We start from the raw sequence: 16996 nt of genomic DNA, 5'->3' as shown, positions 1-16996 counted from the left end.
GCCCCTACCATTCCCTGTTCAATGTCAGGATATTCTGGCAGAGCTGTAACCAGTAACCATTGGCTCACCACGTGGCAGTCTAGTCACTTATGGATCCTGAATTTTCTTTACCACTCATTGGCGGTCATTCCTTCAAATGGCTAGGCCCTAATATCTGGCATCTGGAATTCCCTCCCTAAAACCTTTTGCCTCTCCTCTCATTCTACTCCTTTCAGGTACACTTTAAATCTCTTAATATTTCCTGTGTCTGTGTCAACGCTCTTGTGAAGCACCTTTGGGCGTTTTACTGAGTTGAAGGTACTCTATCAGTTCTTGTTGCTGTTAATAGTGTAGTACTCAGTGTACTGGGTGATGGGCAATTATTGGTCGCTTCAGAGGGATCACTACTGCTGTTATGCCATCCTATTTCACAATTGGCTACGGAAGCCTGGATACGCAATTGGAATTGCTGTGCTCTTTAACTAGTGCAAAAGATATTTAAGAACATTCCGAACAGCTTGGATTTTATGACAGAAGTTACAATGAAACTAGCTAAGCTGCCTGTTATTTTGGAGTAAATTGGACAGAAATGTTTGAAGTTCGCATGCATAGTTAAACATGTAAATATACAAGTTGCTGCCTGATTTACCCAGCTCTTCAACCAACTTCGCTACACTGCTATCTTGCCAATAGATGCAGTATAGAAATACATGAAGGGTATGAATTTAGAATCATTATACCACAGAATGAGATCATTTGGCCCATCTAGTCCATGCCAGCTCTCTGCAGAGCAATCACTAGTACATATCAGTTATCCACTAAACAAGTCAAAAAATTTAGGACTGGTTCATTCAGTTGTGAGTGAATTTTTAATAGCATAATAAGCTTTCGTTACTATCAAACAACCAGTCTAAGTTTTGCAAGTGTAGAGTCTCATCCCATCAAAATGTAATTATTGGTGGAGACTTATAAAATAAATGAAAGAGAAAATTATTTTCTTATTTTGTCTCTTTTAACTCTCTCTGTGTTAAATCTATCTTTTTTTCCCTCTTGTTTTGCTTTCTGGTACGTGATTTTATGTAGAATTAAATTTCCCATTAATGATTTTCATGATGTTTGCACAATGCTCAGCACCCCTTGCAACTCCCAAGATACTGAAACAGTCAGTGTTGATATACAGCAAGACCTGGACAACATTCAGGCTTGGCCTGATTGTGACAAGTAACATTTGCGCCACACAAGTGTCAGGCAATAACCATCTCCAGGAGGAGAGAATCCAACCATTGCGACTTGATGTTCAATGGCATTATCATTACTGAGTCCCCACTATCAACATCCTGGGAGTTACCATTGACCAGAAATTAAGTGGACCAGCCATATAAATACAGTGACTACAAGAGCAGTTCAGAGACTAGGAATCCAGCAGCGGGTAACTCACCTCCTGACTCCCCAAAGTCTGTCCACAATCTACAAGGCATAAGTCAGGAATGTGATAGAATATGCTCCACTTGCCTGGATGAGTGCAGCTCCCACGACACTCGAGCTCAACACAATCCAAGATCCCACTTGATTGGCACTGCATCATCCACCTTAAACACTCACTCCCTTCACCACTGACACACAGTGGACACAATGAGTACCATCTATAAGATGCACTGGAGCAACTCATCATGGTTCCTTCGACAGCATCTTCCAAATCTCTGACCTCTACCACCTAGAAGGACAAGGGCAGCTGATGCATGGGAACACCACCACCTGAAAGTTCCCCTCCAAGTCACACTCTATATCCTGACTTGAGAAATATATCACCATTCCTTCACTGCTACTGGGTCAAAATCATGGAACTCCCTCCCCAACAGCACTGTGGGTGTAAATATACCACATGGGCTGCAGCAGTTCAAGAAAGCAGCTCACTACTACCTTCTCGAGGGCAATTAGGAGTGGCCAATAAATGCTGGCCTACCAGTGACACCCACAACCCATGAACAGGTTAAAAAGGCTGCGAAAAGTCTGAGGACAGCTGTGAGCATAACAAATGGTGAGCACCATTCTCTTGCTGACTTAAAAAATCCAGATCGTTCTTCTTTGTCTTGTCAGTCATTGATTTTTCTTGATATTTTGTTAAAGATGTTATTTTATAGAATGGAACGTTTATTCCAGTCCAAGGATTCAGTGTCATTCAAATGAACCGGGATCACTGTAACATGAGTTAGACGAAGAGAAAAGTTCCCTGAGCTCTGATCCAACAACTTGCCTCAGTCTTAATTTCAAGAATAGCAGTATGACGTTTTCTGGCATTCCATAGTCAATCCTGTTGTCCCTGATGTCTTCACATGCATGCACTCTGCAGCAGCAGTCTCTAAACGGTAGCCAGGAGTAAGAATAGTTGATGATTTGTTTTCCCTATGCCAGCAGATGTAAAGATCAGCCAAGCCAACACAAAATAGGAATCAAACCAAAAATTGTTGTCTGCATCCCTTTGCGTGTTGTGGTGACCTGGAATACACTATCTAAAAGATTGATGGAAGTAGATTCAATAGTCACTTCCAAAAAGGAATTAGATAAAAAACTGGAAAAATTTACAGGGCTGTAGCGAAAGAGTGGGGGAGTGGGACCAACTAGATGGCTCTTTCAAAGAGCCAGCACAGGCACGATGGGCCAAATGGTAGACTTGGGTGCTGTATTACTGCAGGTGTCCTGATAGCTGGTGAGTCTCAGGCAGAGGAATTTGGAAGTTTGAAAGTGAAGTTGGAAAGGAGGGACTCTTCCTGCAGTGGAAATCAAAGTGAGTTTGAGAGGAAAGCAGGGCAATGAGGAAGAGGTTAGCGATAAGACTATCTCTGACTGTGGGCTTGGAGATAGAGGTAAGCTGAAATAACAGGTCAAAGGTCAGTGTTTGCTCTTATTACATTTATCTGCAAATATGCAGCATGCAAATCAGATTGTTACTCCCTTGGGTGTAATTTCTTGTGGCTTTTATTCCCTACTGCTCCAAAAAAAAATCATTTTTTTCTCGCACCATTTCCTTTTTAGATGTGCTCAGGTGCGAATTTTATTCAGTTTGCAGCTCTTATGCAGACTGGAATTCCTAACGTAAGTATAAAATCTCTCTCTCACAAATGGTCTGCATGTGTTGGAACTTCACGACAATCACCTTTGCTAGCTAGTCGCCCTGGCCTCCTGTTTCACTTGTCAACAATAATTGGGTAATGGTCTGTTGATTGACGGGCCATTGTATGTCTCTATTTCTGTCGACAGGTGTATTCCTCCCTGTTCCTCTCCTTCAGTCAGTCATTGTAAAGGAATCTACATCTTGTCTCAGGGGTGTCTAATCCAAACAAAGAAACACCAAAAGCCTGGGAGGCACTTCTATGTTTTAACTTATGCCCCAGTTGCACTGCATCTTTGATTTTGGCTCAGCATGCATTTTGCAAAGGACCAAGAGTAGAAGTGCAGGCTTCTAAAATATTTCCAGCTTTGCACTGGTATTGTGCAGTACTGCCTAACTGCAACCTGAGTGAAAATAAGTCTAATCCTGTACTTCTGATATTTGAGTGATACAAAAGCTGGGAAATGGAAAACTTTCCATTTCAGGCAATTTAGTATCATACTCACGCACACCCAGGTCAGGTAGAACATTGCAAAATGCTGAAGCTGTACTGTAAATCTTAGCCCCAATCTCTGACAAGCCCTCCCCCCAACACCCCCAGCCTACAGCATGTGTGTGTGGTATATTTCATTATCTCAGTTGGTAGCACTCTCGTCCCTAAGGACTTAAACATGTAAGTCAAGGCTGACACTCCACTGCAGTTCTGAGGGAATGCTGGGCTGTTGAGAGGTTAATCCGAGATGCTGTCTGCCCTTTCAAGAGGGCATAAACAATCCCATGGCACTATTTCAAAGAAGATTAGGCATTTTCTCCTTGGTGTCTTGGTTAAATTAATCTGATTTTGTGCTGTTGATTGAGAGAGAATTTGACCATTAGTACATTGCTGTTTGTGGGAACTTGCTGTGCACAAATTGGCTGCTGCATTTCCTACACTATAGCAGTGACTATATTTCAGAAATGTGCTCGTTGACTGCAAGGGGCTTTGGGATTCACTTCTAGCTCAGAACTCGTACAGCTAGCAGACAAAGCAGATTTTTATTATCCTCCATCTAGTATGGGCTTGAAGCCTGGAACTCAGCAGATTTATACACAGCTTTATTAGTGTTTGGGCTTTGAATTTCTTAGCAGTTAGAGGTAAGTATGCAGAACAGGTGCTTGTGTTGGAAACTCTGCACTCCCCCAATTAAAAAGTGAGTGTAGTGGGTATCTTTAAGGCAGTCCATGCTTTTCTCAGGTGTGCACAATATTGTGCCACTGGATATGGTTCTAAAGCTAACTACTGCACAAGAGAACAGGAGTCCAGAACAAGATTAGAAAGCATGTTCCAGCCATGTGGAATAGATTACTGTCAGCTCAGCCTGCCCCAGTTAACTCCTCTCTTTAAGGAAAAGATCAGAAGTTAAGAGGGGGAAACAGTAAAGCGAATACTGTATGGAATGCAAATGCAAAAGGTTTCAAATGCTGGAAGTTTGAAATAATCGGAAAATGTTGCCACACAGTAGATCAGGCAGCATCTGTGGAGAGAACAAACAAGTCGACATTTCAGTTCTAAACCCTTTTGGAGCAGGGAGGTACTGCTGATCAATAGCATTTAAAAGAAAGAAGGAGCATACACACATCCTCTGTAAAGTGCTGAGATAGATGGAGATCAATAAATGACTGAAGTGATATTAGCTGGAGACCATAGGAGGCTCAATGAGAGAAATGAAAGAAATAAAGGATAACCACAAGACACAGCGTGCATGTGAGTAGCACATAAAGTTGTGGGATAGGCTGTTCGAAAGAGAAGCGTGTAAAATTTCCAAACAGGTGCCATTGGCCAGGCTGAAGAGGGGGAAAAAACAGGTTATGTCAAGGGTGCAGACCATCTCATTTGCATGGTGTTCTGATGTAAGTTCACTACCCCAAACACGATCGTTCCATTCTCCTCATTCCTGTAAGCATTGGCACGGTCATCTCTCAATGTCTGGACCCCACTCCCTGGGTGAAAATGGAGAGCTATTATTGAAGTGTGAAGTTATTAAAGGAAGAGGACTGTGAAGTGTCTGGTAGAGAAAGACGAAAAGCTGTTCTTTGAGTTTGCATTGAGCCTCATTGGAACAGTGCAGAAAACCAAGAATAGAGATCAGACTGAGGAATTGAAATGGCAACTGACAATCTGGGTTTTATTGTATGGAATACTGTGATTCCAATTACATGGGGACTAAATAGATGTTATCTGTGGAATGCAGTCACTGAGTTAAATACAAGATTAAAGTACAGTTTCCAACATTCATGGAACACAACATGCAGTTGATATAATCTTTTTGGTTTGCTATCTGGTGTTACTCCGTTTTTTTAAATATCTAAAATTTGCAATTCTTTCTTGCCCATAGTTCTTCATCTTGGTCTAGCAGCTGGGCACAAAACATGATGATGGATAGCTTGCAGTGCTGAAAGCATTGTTAGGTGTTTTTTTTTTTGTCATTCCAGAGTTTTTTTAATGTTCTTGTGCACAATGTTCAGAATGAACACTGAAATGGTTCAAGTTGAAAGATCAAGAAGCCTCACAACTGCCTGGGACATCTACCATGCTTTGCTTTCAGACAGCAGATAATAATGATTCTGGCATTTATACCTCCTCTAACGCTTCTCTTGTTTTTTTTTCAAACACCCCTCCCTTTGGCCTGCACCATGAAACATTTTGTCATTTAACCTCTCTTTGCCTGCCACATAACCTCCCCCTTTGTCCTGTTTCCCACACTCCCTCAACCTTTCACTTGTTTAAAGCCTGCACATCTCAAACTTTTCCCAGTTCTGATGAAGCGCCATCGATCTGAAACGTTATCTGTTTCCCTCTACACATGTGCTGCCTGATCTGCTGAGCATTTCTTGTTGATACATTTAATGCTGTTTGGAATATTGGGAAAAAAAAACTCTGTGATAGGACTCTTGCCTCAAGTCAGAGGTTTATGGGTTCAAGGCCCATTTCAGACATTCAAGCACATAATCTAGGCTGACACCTAGGTCCAGGGTAGTGCTACATTGTCAAAGGTTTTGTCTTTTACATGTGACATTAAGCCTGGTTTTCATGTGGATCTAGAAGATTCCAGGAGAGTATTCATTCTTTCATAGCTTGGCCAACATTTATCCCTGAATTAACATTACCAAATCAAATTGCCTGGTCATTTATCTGGTTACTGTTTGTGGTTTGTACTTGTTTTGAGCAAATTGGTTGCCACATTCCTTACACGGACAAGTCACTGCACTTCAAAAGTGCTTTGCTGGCTCTAAAAGCACTTTGGGTAATCTTATAAAAGTGGACGGTGCTGCATAAATGCAAATTCACTCTATTCCTTTCTCCTGGATCGCCCACATCTTCCACTGTTAATCTGCTGCACTTCTGAGATGTTCCTTTTCTTTTCTCTTCTTTGTCCCTTATGTTCTATGTGAGAGGGACTCCTTCCTTATCTAGTTAGTGTCCCTTACTGGTGCTTTGCAAAAAAGAAGTGATCACAATTTTTTACTCGGGCATCCTGGACAACATTTGCTTCATAAGCCCTGTGTTGGTTTTTGTTGTGTTTTGATGTGCTGTTTAAAATTCATAACTAGTTTACTTGGGATTGAGGTCAAAATTACACAGTTGGGATGACTTTAGTTTTTGCAGTTGCATTCTGTGCTGATCTCCCTGTAATGACAGCTCCTTTGCTGTTGCATCCCATTCTGTTCTTTCAAGGAAGAAATAATAGAGGCTCTAAACTTCTTCACAGCTATATGCAGTATTTAACTTTATCCTATTTGAGGTTGCAATCATCGATTAATCACAGTCCTACATAATACAAAGTAAATGGAAGAGTGGTTTAACATTGCCCAAATCGTATGGTGATGTGCAATTGGGTCACAAGATTTGACAAATCCTGGCCTATTAGTACCTCTTTCAGTTAATATGAAGCAGCCGCCATGTGAATTCAGCAAGGTGTTCTGTAGGCTGAACACTCGCATCTTGTGTCTGAGGGCCCATGTCCCTGTGCTGGTCTCCAGGAACATCAATGAATACCTTAATGACTGACAAGTGTGCACGGCAGACCGAATTGCAATTCCAATGCTGATGACAGAAAGTAGATTGGGTGAGTTTTTCTGTTGTTGTGTAGAAAGTAGGAAACTATAGATCAGTTAGTTTAACGTCTGTCAGGAAATTGTTGGAATCCATTATCAAGGAAGTAATAATGGGGTATTTGGAAAGTCAAAATGCAATCCATCAGAGTCAGCATGGTTTTATGAAGAGTAAATCATGTTTGACTAATTTGCTAGAGTTCTTTGAAGACGTGACAAGCAAAGTGGATAATGGGGATCCTGTAGATGTAGTATATCTGGACTTCCAGAGGCCTTTGATAAGGTGCCACACAAAAGATTAATACACACACAAGATAAGTTCTCACGGAGTTAGGGGTAATATATTAGCTTGGATAGAGGATTGGCGAGCCAGCAGAAAGCAGAGAGTCGGGATAAATGTGTCTTTTTCTGGGTGGCAAGCTATAACTAGTGGGGTGCCACAGGGTTCGGTCCTTAAGCCCCAACTATTTACAACCTTTATTAATATCTTGGATTCAGGGATAGAAGGTGCTATAGCTAAATTTACAGATGACACCAAAAGAGATGGGAAAGTAAGTTGCAATGAAGAAATAAGAAATTTACATATTCAGGTTAGGTGAATGGGCCAAAATTTGGCTTATGGAGTTTAACGTGGATAAGTGTGAGGTTATCCATTTTGATCAGAAGAATAAAAAGGCGACTTATTATTTAAATGGAGGGAAACTTCAGAATGCTTCAGTGAATCGCTGAAAGCTAGTATGCAGGTACAGCAGGTAATAAGGAAGGCAAATGGAATTTTGGCATTTATTGCTAAAGGAATAGAGTATAAAAATAGGGAAGTGTTGTTGCAACTGTACAAGGCATTGGTGAGACGCACCTGGGGTACTGTGCACAGTTTTGGTCCCCTTACTTGAGGAAGGATGTAGTTGCATTGGAGGCGGTTCAGAGGAGATTCAGTAGATTGATTCCAGAAATGCAGGGCTTGTCTTTGGAGGAGCGATTGAGCAGTTTAGGCCTATACTCGCTAAAGTTTAGAAGGATGAGAGGAGATCTAATTGAGGTATATAAGATGCTAAAGGGGTTAGACAAAGTAGACGTGGAGTTGATGTTTTCCCTTATGGGGCATTCTAGAATGAGAGGTCATAGTTTTAGGCTAAGAGGTGGTAGATTTAAATCAGAGATGAGGAGGAATTACTTTTCTCAAAGAGTCGTGAATCTGTGGAATTCACTACCTCAGAGTGCAGTGGATGCCAGGACACTAAATAAATTTGAGAAGATAGATTTAGTAACGGGTTGAAAGGTTAAGGGGAGAGGGCGGGAAATTGGAGTTGAGGCCAAAATCAGATCAACTATGATCGTATTGAATGGCAGGGCAGGCTCGAGGAGTTGAATTGCCTACTCCTGCTCCTAGTTCTTATGTTCTTTTAAACGATTTCTTATCAGCAATGTGCTGTGCTCCACAGATGTTAGAAACTGTACTTGAATCTTGAGACTGTTAACAGATTCAGATCAGTTAGTGCAGTTTCCAGTTTACCCTCACCAGGAATTAAAAAGTAGTACAACATGGGAATTGCCCACTCATCAAGAATATCCTTATTGCTCTATGACTCTGAACTACAAAAAAAAATACATGGAGCAGCAATGTCAACACTTAAGGCCCAATTTTAACGCCCCTGCACCTGACAACAACAAGGCATGTGGGGAGTTATAATTTTGGCAGTGTGGTACTCAAGCCACAGCACACCATCATTTTAACAGGCATGTTTGGGCAGCATGCAAGTCCCTTGCCCTAGGCAAGCAAGGACCTCACTGATATGCATAACATGGGGCCTGAGACTGTCATTCAGACCCTGATGCCTTGTTTATGTTTTGTGCCTTCAGTGCCAGCTATTGGCCTCACCTGAAATGTTGGGCATAAAAGAGCAGCAGACCTAGAAGAGGGCTGAGATGGTTAGCTTGTTTTCTTTATTAAAGTATTCATGTGCATCTGGAGGAGGACAAGTGTTCCACCGGGCACCGGAAGGAAACTTTGGGTCTCTCCTGGCCCAGATCTCTCTTCCCCCACCTCAGACTGCGATCATGCCTACCTGTTACAAGTATAAAAGGGGGTCTTCTGTTATTTCAGACTGTTCCAATTTAGCAATGCGCTGCCTAATACCGGAACTCAAATTGCCTTTTTTAAAATTGTTTGAATTCAACAGAGATATAACCATCTGGCAAAGACACCACATCAGTAAATAGTATTGAAGTTTATTGATTATAAGAAACTTATCAACTAGCTGAGGCAGAATGTAAGTAAAGTATACTTATCATGGAAGTCTACCAAGTCCACGCTTTCAAATGGGTGATCAATCCAAGAAAAGTGGACAATAACTTGAACTCCTTGTGCCGACAGAGAAGCTGTCACTGCCTCCAAGAAGCACTCAGCTCCCTGGGATTTCGAATGGCAGGGAATTCTGTCACCGAACCAGTCCTAGTACTAACTACGGTCATTACTCATCTGCCCTTGAAGTTTATTGGAAGCTATCTTCGTGCTGATAGGAGGATGCTCAACTATCCCCAAAGATCTAAACTGGTTCTTCCACACTTGATGCACATGAATATGGTTCCTGCAGCCCCTTTTTTATACTCAAAAGATGTTATAGGCCCACCTTAGCCAAGTTGCTGGAAATGGCTAATTATTATATAATTTGTCAATAATGCGATAAGCGTTAACTCCATTGGTTCTAGCTAATTACACACATTGTCTTAAACTTAAGACAGTGCATTCATTCAAGCTCTGTCTCTTATCTTCATGTCTTTACAGGAGTCCCATTCAATAAGACAGATTCAGCAATCAAGGACAGGTGTGTGTTCCTGATGGGGAGGGAGCCCAAGACTTATCCCATTTCTTTCCCAGCTGTTACAGCACTTTAATTTTTTCATAAGAAAAGCTAATGGGGAAATACAGAAATTACATAAAATAACTTCTAATTAACCACTGATTATTAATTACTTATTCTTCAATTACCAGAGTAATTGGGGTACTTCCTTCTAAAGAAAACATCAATTGCTAGTCAGTGACTGCTTTGTAATACTGTTTTAGGTAAGTTTGTTGTAAAAGGTTAACAATATCAAAACAAAAACAAAAATACCTGGAAAAGCTCAGCAGGTCTGGCAGCATCTGTGGAGAGGAGCATTTTTTCCCAGATATTTTTGTTTTTGTGTTGGATTTCCAGCATCCGTAGCTTTTTCCTGTTAATAATATCAAAATGGCTTCTTACCTCAGTGTTAGCACAAAATGGCATTTAACCTTGTTAGTTTATTACAATGAATATAACTTAAATTAACCCAAAAGTGGTTGGGCTACATTAAAATCTAGTACCCAGACTGACTTACATACTCTTACTCTGAATATCCTCTGACCCCATTCACTGACCTGAAACCATGGACTGTTCTCACAGACCCCTGGTGATGGTCCTGTCCTGTGCTTGCCCTACTTCTCCCTGCCTGCCAGCCTGAATTAATTCCTGTCAGATTCTGGTGGGCTCTGGGGCTACAGTGTTAATGAGACCACTGGGATGTTCAAATACCTGCTATTCTACCTACCTACTCCAGGTTTAAAGTCCAAATTTTAAATTTTGCTCAGTCAATCCTCCAACTTCTTCCTTTCCCTCATTTCTTCCCATGCTCCCAATTTCCCATGGTAGCTATCTTATCAGTGTCGTTCACTGAGATCGACTAACTCATTACAGACTAAACCTGAGACTTCAAGCAAAAATGGCACAAAGGTTAAGCTCTTCATACAACTTTTCTCAATTCCACCAACTGCCATGTTGTTTCTATAGATTAGGATCCTCGTTCTGTTCATTCTTTAATTCAGCTACATGCTGAGAAAAAGAGGCTGAGTTCAGGATCACCAGAGCGAGAGAATGGAAAGAGAGATAGAAAGACTTGCAATTATACAGCACTTTTCACTACCACCAGATATCTCATAAGAATTTAAGAAATAGGAGCAGGACTAGGCCATTTGGACCATCGAGCCTGCTCTGCCAGTCAATAAGATCATGGCTAATCTGATTGTGGCCTTAACTCCACTTTTCTGCCCCCACACCCCATTTCCCCCATAATCTTTGACTCCCTCGTAGATCAGGAATCTGCCAGAGCCTTAAATATATTGTGACCCAGCCTCCACTGCTCTCTGGGGTAGATTAACAACCCCCTGATGGAAGAAATTCTTCTTCATCTCATTCCTTAATGGGGACCCCATATTCTGAAGCTGTGCCTTCTAGGGCAGAATTTCACCCATGTCGGACAGGCTTGGCGGGGGCAGTCGAGAAGCTGACTGCTGCCCGCGATTGGGGCCGGAAGGCAATTGCATGCTGGCAGGCCAATTAAGGCCTGCCCAACATGAAACACGAGTGGCAGCACTTTGGGGAGGGGGAGGGGGTGGGGGGTGGGGGTGCAAGCCAGGCGACCTTCACGCATGTATGCGAGTGTGTGCTTCATAATCTCCCTGAGACACAAGAGCTGCCTCAGGGAGATGAAAGTGTTATTAAAAAAAAATGTAATGAAACATGTCCCCTCATGTGACCCTGTTCCATGAGCAGGGACATGTGATTCATTAAGTTTTAAGATTTTAATTTTATTTTTTATTTGCTTTAGGAAACCTCACCCTGCCCGTGGATGAGGTTTCCTGAAAAGTATAAAGGCTGCTTGGCATTTTTTCTCGCCCGCCAACCGTAAGGTTGGACTGGCAGCGAAAAGTTTGAGTTAATTGATCATTTAATGGCCTTAACAAGTCTTTTAATCGTCAGCGGGCGCGCTGCCGACTGAAAGTTCGATATTGGCGGGTGCACTGCCGACCTCAGGGTGCTCGCCCGATGTAATCGCGCTTCATTTTATGCTCGGTCGGATCAGGCGTGCACCTACGCACTGACCTAAAAATTTTACACCTAATCCTAGATTCCCTCATGAGCAGAATCGTTCTCTCAGCATCTAGCCTGTTAATCTCCCTTAGAATCTTCTGTGTTTCAATAAGATAACCTCTCATTTGTCTATACTCCAATGAGCATAGGCCCAACCTGCCCAACCTTTCCTCATACAACAATCAAAGTGCTTTATAGCCAGTGAAGTACTTTTGAAGTGGAGCCACTGTTGTAATGTAGGAAACCTTGCACAGCAAAATCCCACAAGCAGCAATTTGATAATGATCCGATAATCTGTTTTTGTGATGTTGATTGAGGGATAAATATTGGCTGGACACTGGGGATAATTCCCTGCTCCTCTTCAAAATAGCGCTTTGGAATCCCCCCATGGGTAGCTGGGGCCTTGGCTTAATGTCTGATCAGAGACTTGGTGCATCTGACAATGCAGTACTGAGGGAGTGCTGCACTAGAGTGTCAGCCTTGATTTTTATACTCCAGCTCTGGAGTGGAACTTGAACCTGGAACCTTGTGACCCAGAGTAAGAGTGCTGGCAACTGAGACGTACCTGACACTAAAGAGAAGTGCTGAATTTCACACTGCATTTAAATCTAATTTCTGTTGATTGAAAGCCAGTAGCATGGCGCATGATGTGACAAGTTTACCCAATCCTCTTTTCCCAGTGGAGAGAATTCATGAAGCCACTGAGTGTGAGCCGCAATAAAAATAGAAAATGCTGGAAATACCCAGCAGGACAGGCAACAAGTGTGGAGAGAAACAGAGTTAACATTTCAAGTCGATGACCCTTCATATAAAAACAAAAACAAAAACAAAAAACTGCGGATGCTGGAAATCCAAAACAAAAACAGAATTACCTGGAAAAACTCAGCAGGTCTGGCAGCATCAGCGGAGAAGAAAAGAGTTGACGTTTCGAGTCTTCATGACCCTTCTGCTGAAGGGTCATGAGGACTCGAAACGTCAACCCTTCATATAACTCTGCTGAAATGCTAACTCTGTTTCTCTCCCAGATTTTCAGCCTCTGTAATATTTTGGTTTTGTACTGTAGAAAGCAAATGAGAACTGTATATTCAACCATTGACCTATTACTGGCCGTAGCCCTACCTCTCGATGAAAGGGCCAGTAGAGTTAAGACAAATCTATTCATACTGAAGAGTAGATGCGGCACTCCAGTATTCTCTCACTCTTAAAGGCTTTATTTGGAAAGACCTCATAATTTTTGCACAAGTCTCTGGATCTCACAAAGTGGTTTGTAGGGTGAAGTTGGAGTTTGTGCAGGATCCATTTTGGACTGAGAGAAAAGGAGAGTCGGAATTAGAAAGTGATCCAGAACGATTGAGTAGGAAAAGAACCAGAGTTGCTGTTTAGAAATGAGGGATGGAGTCAAAAAGTCAGTCGGCATCTTGCCAACTTTAAAATGGACTGCCCCGCAAAGACAATATGCTGGGGGCAGCCTTAACAAGGTAAGAGTGGGACTTTTGCCCCTCAGGGAAAGGAAGTCCTGACCTCAAGCGCTGCTGGCCAACCAGAATACAGTAGTGGCCACTGCTGGGACCACATGGACTCATCAGAAGGGGGGAGATGGATATCACACTTCAAGGTAAGTCCGGGAATTTTTTTCAGGGAGGGATCGGAGACTGTAGAGAGGTAAGGAGAGGGTGATGAGCATCAGGTTTTAGTGTCTGGGGAGTGGGGGAGAGGCACAAAGAAGGGTACTGACTTGGTGGGAGGTGCCCCCAATGGGCACAAGAGACCCCCAAAATGAGATAGTCCCCTCCCTTTTATCCCAAGCTGTTACAGCTCTCGGCTGGTTACCTTCCTTCCACCTTCTCCCACACAAGGTGGTATCACATTGGAGGGGGAATGAAGTCCTTACGTGGCCTTGAATTGGCAACTTAAGGGTATCAATAGGCAGATGGGTTGTCTGACACCTTAACCTTTTTTATATGGGGTCAGTTCGGGGGTGGGCTGGCCACCCACTTTATCTTGCGTGCGCACCCACCGGGGGGCGGGGGGGTAAAATTTCCCTCGCAACTTTTCTGCAATAAGTTTGGAGAGGAAGAGAGACAGACTGAGCTGATTGTGGGTGAAAGGTCACGTACATCCAATCGAAGCTACTGACGGAGGAAGAATGACAGCTGGATACTGTCGAGAACAATTGGTGCCCAAGGTCATGTGTGTTAATGTGATGAAATACTGAAAGTAGAATGCAAAAAGAAGACCTTTAGAAATAAGAGAAAGAAACTAACATTTCTGTAAGTTATCGATAGTTGCGTTTTGTGGGATTTTGCAGCCCTATGCGGCGGGGACCACCTGTAACCTCTGTTTGTTACATTTAGATTATAAGAACCATAGCAAAGTTATGACACAGACAGAGGCCATTCAGTCCATCGTGCCTGCATTGGCCAGAAAATAAAAAAACAGGGCATCTAGGCCCCTCAATCTTGTACTCCTGAATCAGGTCACCCTCAGCCTCTTCCATTCCAGGAAAAACAACGCCAGCCTGTCCAATCTTTCTTCATAGCTGCAATTTTCAAGCCTGGACAACATTCTTGTCAATCTCCTCTGTAATCTCTCCAGAACAATTATATTCTTCCTGTAAAGTGGCGGCCAGAACTGCATACAAAATTCCTCTGTGGCCAAACAAGTGTTTTATACAGCTCCATCATTACATTCCTGCTTTTGTATTCTATACCTTGTCCAATAAAGGGAAACATTCCATAAGCTTTCTTTACCACCTTATCCACCTGTCCTGCCACCTTCAGGGACCTGTGAACATGCACTCCAAGGTCTCTCACTTTCTCTACTCCTCCCAATATCCTCCCATTCATTGTGTATTCTCTAGCTTTGTTTGCCGTCCCCAAATGCATTACCTCATGCTTCCCTGGATTGAATTCCATCTGCCAGTTTTCCACCCATTCAACCAAACCATTGATATCATTCTGGAGACAACAGCTATTCTCTTCACTATCAACTACATAGCCAATTTTTGTGTCATCTGCAAATTTCGCAATCATGCCACCCACATTTAAGTCCAAATCATTAATATATACAACAAACAGCAAGGGACCCAACAATGGAGCCCTGGAAACTGTTTTCCATTCACAAAAACATCCATCTGCAATTGCCCTTTGTTTCCTGTCGCTGAGCCAACTTGCCACATTCCACTGTAACTCATGGGCTTTCACTTTTCTGAACAGTCTGCCACGTGGGACCTTGTAAAATGCCTTACTGAAATCCATGTACACAACATCCACTACACTACCCTCATCAATCTTCCTTGCTACTTCCTCAAAAAATTCTATTAAGTTTGTAAGACTCGACTTTCCCCTAACAAAACCATGCTGACTATCCCTGATTAATCTGGCCCTTTCTAAGTGACAGTTTATCTTGTCTCTCAGAATTGATTCTAATAATTTGTCCACCACCAAAGTCAGATTGACCAGCCTATAATTATTTGGCTTATCCTTTGCACCCTTTTTAAATAATGGTACAATGTTCACAGACCTCCAGTCCTCTGGTACCTCACCTGTTTCTAGTGGGGATTGGAAATAATCCTCGGAACATTCGCTATTTTCTTCCTGGCTTCTTTCAACAGCCTAGGATACAATCCATCTGGCCCTGGTGATTTATCCACCTTCAAGGATGTCAGCCTCTCCAATACTTCCTATCTCACTATGCTTATTGTATCTAATATTTCACACACTCTTTAACTAGGATGTCTGCATCATCCCTCACAGTGAAGACAGAGACAAAGTACTCATTCAGAATCCTGCCCACATCTTCAGCATCAGAACACAAGTTACCATATATACCTCTGATCAGCCCGATCCTTTCCTTAGTTATTCTCTTGCTCTCAATGTACTGGTAAAATATCTTTGGGTTTTCTTTGATTTTACCTGCCAATAGTTTTTCATATGCTCTCTTTGCTTTCCTAACTACCTTTTTTACTTCAGCTCTGTACTTTCTATACTCCTCTAGGCTTTCTATAGTATTAAGCATTTTGTGACTGTCATAAGCTTTCTGTTTCTGCTTTATCTTACCCTGTGTGCTTCTAGATAACCAGAGGGCTCTAGATTTGGCAGTACTACCCTTTTTTCTTTGTGGGGACATGTCTGTTCTGTGCCCGTAGCATCTCACCTTTTCCTCCCTCTGATTTGACACAGCTTTTTGTTCTAATAGCCGTATCTAGCCCATTCTCACCAGTCCAGCTTTGTAAAATTTGTCTTCCCCCAATTTAGAACTTTTACCTTTGTACTTTTCCATAATGATGCCAAATCTAACTATTATGGTCACTATCTCCAAAATGGTCCCCCACTGCCACTTCATCCACTTGCCCAGCTTCATTTCCTAAGACCAAATCTAGAGTTGCACCCCCTCTCGTTGGGCTTGTTATGTGCTGGCTAAAAAAAAAGTTCTCTTGAATGCAGTTCAAGAATTTTGTGCCTCTGCCTATTACACTGTTCATAACCTCATTGATATTAGGGTAGTTGAAGTCCCCAGCTATCATTGCACTATTGTTTTTTGTACTCAGAAATTTGCCTAAATATTTGCTTTTCTTTCTCCCCCTCAATATTTGGGGTCTACAGTACGCTCCTAGCAGTATGGCCTTGCCCTTTTTATTTCTGAGTTTAACGCCTATGACCTCATTTGATGATTCCTTTAGTATATCATCCCTCCTCACATCTGGAATTGGTTCTTTAACCAATAATGCTACGCACCCACCTTTTTTAGCCCCCTCCCTATCCTGCCTGAAAATCTTATATCCAAGGATGTTGAGCTGCCATTTTTGCCCCTCCTTAAGCCAAGTTTCTGTTATAGTGATGATATCATGCTGCTGTGTGTCTATCTCAGCTCCTCAGCTCTATTTGTTATAATCCTTTGCATTTAAATAACACATTTTAACATTGCGAAA

The sequence above is a fragment of the Carcharodon carcharias genome, chromosome 7 (assembly GCF_017639515.1).
Source record: "Carcharodon carcharias isolate sCarCar2 chromosome 7, sCarCar2.pri, whole genome shotgun sequence".
Taxonomy (NCBI): Eukaryota; Metazoa; Chordata; class Chondrichthyes; order Lamniformes; family Lamnidae; genus Carcharodon; species Carcharodon carcharias.
This window is presented reverse-complemented; position numbering follows the sequence as displayed.